General features: G+C 35.3%; 1 non-coding gene across 1 annotated transcript; it reads right to left on the bottom strand.

Moving 5' to 3' along the window:
* Positions 1 to 294: 294 nt before the first annotated feature.
* On the bottom strand, positions 295 to 403 carry LOC123614532 (U6 spliceosomal RNA). Its single transcript, XR_006721937.1, has one exon. It is a non-coding gene; the product is annotated as a U6 spliceosomal RNA (small nuclear RNA).
* Between the last annotated feature and the right edge of the window lie 4,465 nt (positions 404 to 4,868).

Below are 4,868 nucleotides of genomic sequence, written 5' to 3'. Positions count from 1 at the left end.
TCACCAGCAACAGCGGGACTTCACAGCTTTGCTTCACTCTTCCTTTTATACACACACACACACACACACACGTATTTTTATTGAAGTATAGTCAGTTTACAATGTTGTATCAATTTCTAGTTTACAGCACAATGTTTCAGTCCTACAGGAACATACATATATTCGTTTTCACATTCTTTTTCACCATAAGTTACTACAAGATATTGAATATAGTTCCCTGTGCTATACAGTATGAACCTGTTGTTTATCTGTTTTATACATATTAGTTCATATCTGCAAATCTCAAACTGCCAAAAAAATATGGAACACTTCATGAATTTGCATGTCATCCTTGTGCAGAGGCCATGCTAACCTTCTCTGTATCATTCCAATTTTTTAGCATATGTGCTGCCGAAGAGAGCACTGTTTCACTGTTCTAGCCTCTCCCAAATTAGCTCTCATTCCCTCCCATTGCACTGCTGCCATCACCTAGACTTTGTACAGAACATAACATACAGAATTCCCCTCATGCATGATGTTCAAATTAGAGTCACAATTTGACAGTAGTTTAAGCCATGCAACCAAGTAGGTTTCATTTAGAAATAGAAATTCTTGTCAGCTTCACAAAATAGGAGGAAAAATATAAAAACAAGTGGTGAAGAAAAAAAAAAAGCTAATGGGTTGTCCCTGGGACATAGACTGTTTGGAGTAAAAGGTTAATTTCATCAGCAGAAAAATTACAATCAGAGCAGAAACGGCAGTAATCAAACAGAAGTGGGAGTGGGGACAACACATACTGGAAATCAATGGGAAACTGGATAGAACTTGGAACAACTAGCCGGTAAACACATGTTACTGAATGAGACCAGACAAGAGAACTCACGACCAACCAATTCCAATTTGATTAAGAAGGTTATGAGTATCGGGGGGAGGAGAAAGAAGATGACTCTGTGCTGATTGTGGAAGGAGAGATTGCTGATTGCCAGATGTAGCCTTTGAGGCTTTCAAGCGCTCTGGGCTTAACTTAACACTGTCACACCTCCATTCTTTCTCTTACGTGTCAATATCCCACCCACTCTACAAAGAGTGTCATGGCTTGGCTCGCTTCTGAAAGCTAAGCAGGTGAAACCTGGGTATAGAGAAGTCCACTGTGAGTGATAAAATAAAGCAGGTCTTCTCCTTTTACTAAACACTTGCTTCAGTTATCTGCTGAAACGGAGCCACTTCTACAACACTGACCGTGGAGAAGGAGGCTGCCCTTTGGCCTGGGCCTGACCCTGTCTGGGAGTGCCACAAATTCAAACATATTTTTTTAAATTGAAAAATAATAATAATACAAGATACAGCAAGTTAAAGATGTGGTTGTTGCTGGTTTGTTTTTTCCCACAATTGGGGATGAAATGAGCTCTGTTTTACACTGCTGATGAAGTGGAAAACTGTCATAGTCTTGCTGGAGAGCTGTTTGGCAATTGGCTTCAAGAGGTATAAAAACACTTAGAGGCTACAGTTTTCCAATCTGAAAAATAAGTAGATATGACAACAGATGTACACATGAAAATGACCCTTCAGGGCTGGAGTATTTTAAAAGGCAAACTGTAAAAAACTTAAAATTGAGTGATAGGGAAATATTACCTAATATTAGGTAGTCATTTTAAATTAAATGTACAAAGAGTTTTAATGACTTGGGAAAACACTCCACAGCCTTTAGGCGCTTTCAAATCATTGTGAGACAGCCCTAAAATTTGTATTATGCTAAGCAATTTAGTTTAGTCAATATAGAATATTCCACAGCTACATGTTTCATAACCAAAATATCCATCAGGGTATCGCCGAGATGATTTCTCTACACCCTGAGAACACAAATCATTTCCATTCAAGCAAGTTACGTTTTTATTTAAATAAGTAATAAATTCTATTTCTCCTTGTTAGAAACACCACAAAACAAAGCAGAAGAACACCTAGTACATGAAGCATAACATAAAAGCCTCATTGACCACCACTCCAGTCCCTATTCTTCCTCTCAGAGGAAATCACAGGGTGAATCCTATTCCACTTTTCAAAAATTCATATAGATGCGAAATACACATATACAGGTACGTGTCTGCATATGCTACATATGAGAATGTTATATATAAGACCTACATGTGTACAACCGTATATACATCCGTATGTATGTGTGCACATACACACATACTCACAGGCATACACGTGTACACATACACCAATCCAACATCTTCATGTAAAACTGCTGTCCCTTTTCAAAGACATCACCAAGTTACATCCCATCAACGGTGTTGGCTCACATCTTGGTTAAAAATAGTTCTTATCAAGTACTTCAAATTTTGTCAACCTCATGAAAAAAGTGTCTATTATTTCAATTTGCACTTACACGTGTAATACTTTTCATGTTTGTCAGTCATTTGTTTATCGTCAACAATAAATTGCCTGTTCATATCCACTACCCATTTTCTTTTCTACTTAACTACCTACCCTTTTCTTTACACTCCCAGTAGCTCTTTATATTTATACATAGCTATCCATTATCTGTTGATAAGTGGCCAACATTTTTCTCCTGTTCTTTATTTTTAAATTTACTTTATTGATGATGTATTTCTGTGAATAGAAGTTTTAAATTTTTTATGAGATCAAATTTGCCAGTCATTTTTTTTAAGGCTTTTGGGATTTGCGGTTTTTAAAGAAAGAAATTTTAACCCTTATAATTTAAAAAAATAATGGAATTATCTTCTCCCATCATTTTTTAAATTCTTTTGTAGGGGGGAGGGAAGCAGGTGTATTTATCTAATGGAGGTACTGGGGATTGAACCCAGGACCTCATTCATGCTAAGCATGTGCTCTACCACTGAGCTCTACCCCCTCCCCCCTCCTATTATTTTTACTGTTTCTATACACACTGTATTTTTTAACTTTTTGTATATAGTTTCTAGAAAAAATCCATTTTTTCTGGATTTTTCTATTTGTTGCCACACAATTTACCCATTATTTTTATATAGTGTTTTAATCACTTCAATACTGACAGATAAAACCACTCCAATTTCTAATTTTAAATATACATAGTCTACATTTAGCTAGATTAGACTTACCAAAGTTAAATTTATTTTAGTGATTTTTAAAGAACCAGCTTTTAGTTTTAGGTACAGGAGTATTTTGTCAATTCTTATCTTTATTCTTATTAATTCCTTCATTCTATTTTCTTTGGCTTTATTATTTTCCTAGAATCTTAATTAATATGTTAATTTCTTCTTTTCAGTTTTTCTTATTTTTAAACAGATATGAATATGTATTTGATTTATATGATGTATTTAAAATTTTATCTTTCTTCTGAATAGATTTGGAGCTTTTTAATAGCAAAACTCTCCCATCAATGACATTTGTGTTTTGATATTTGCACACAGTCTTAAAGTTGCCTATTAATAGAAAATTTCAAAGTATTGAAATTTATTTTCATGATTAATATGTCTGGTCTTCTTGAGTCAAATCCTTGACTTGTCTTTGGTCAACTTCTCTCCCAGAAAATGCAATCTTCCAGTTATTACTAGCTTATTTTAAGGAGATTTTTAAGCAAATTAATAAATTTTTATTTTATTTTATTTTATTTTATTTTATTTTATTTTATTTTATTTTATTTTATTTTATTTTATTTTATTTTCAGATAGGTCATCCAGATTTTAAAGGACCATGTGTGTTAGATCTGGAAAGTTGAAAGAAAGAAGTATCACCCTGTCTCCTCCAGGAATTCGGAGTCTTATCTCACAGCTACGCTACAACTTATGGTCAAATACGAGTTAGCAGGAAGACTTGGGAACCCTATAAGTTTGACAAGGATTTTAGGATGGAAATGGGCTCTTTTACCATCACATTCTTCTTCTTTCCTTCCTATGCTGAGTCCACTCCACTCATGACAGAGTTAGAGAGTCAGCCGTCAGTGATCTCAGTCATTCTTATCCTCCTGTCACCAAAACTAGCAAGATCCGTTCTCATAAAAACAAACACCTAAATCTCAGGCCGTTTGTTAAATGTGTGAGGAGTTTTATGATAGCAGATGCTCAACTTCTAATATCACTGTGCCTGAAAAAACTGCATTTTCATTGCTATCTATCATATTCCACTTTTGAGTTAAAAAAAATTTTTTTTGCCTAATGACCTTATTTTATGCAGAGCATGTGATTAAAATTAAAGTGATACTACTGTTCATTCCACATACAAACTGTTTTTCATCTTGGGAAAAAGACTGATTAGTCCCAGAGAACACTGCTGCTTAGTAGTTATGACTTTACCATTTTGCAGATGAAGAGGGAGAGGAGGAAATGAATAAAGACTCAAAGGAGAATATCTATGTGGACCTGCAATCAAAGCTGGATTTTTAAGGTCTGTGATTTTTCTTCTCAACCTCAGACCTGTCCTCACACTATTTAAAGTTATAATCAAAATTCACTCTCAATTAACTGGGAAAGTTAACCTAAATTCATTCCAACAAACAGAAAGAAAGGAAAGGAAGGAGAGAGAGAAAGAAAGGAAGGAAGGAAGGAAGGAAGGAAGGAAGGAAGGAAGGAAGGAAGGAAGAAAGAAACAAAGAAACAAAGAAACAAAGCAAGCAAGCAAGCAAGCAAGTAAGAAAGAAAGAAAGACAAAAAGGCTACTAAGTCTATTATTAACCACACTGGGCTGTTAATTCCTCCACCCTGGCGGTTTGGTCACCTGAAAAACATCATGAAAACATCCACCCTTGTGTACCATCATATGATTTATAAATCATCCACACACAAAATGGCTGCTTCTGCCCCCAAATCTCTATGGCCTACAGAGCCTGCCTTATCACTACAAAGATTACTATACATGATGGTGTGGGGATGGGTAGGAGACTTGCAACT

Source organism: Camelus bactrianus, chromosome 24, assembly GCF_048773025.1.
Source record: "Camelus bactrianus isolate YW-2024 breed Bactrian camel chromosome 24, ASM4877302v1, whole genome shotgun sequence".
NCBI lineage: Eukaryota > Metazoa > Chordata > Mammalia > Artiodactyla > Camelidae > Camelus > Camelus bactrianus.
The sequence above is the reverse complement of the archived record's forward strand: the minus strand, read 5'-3'. Positions and strand labels throughout refer to the sequence as shown.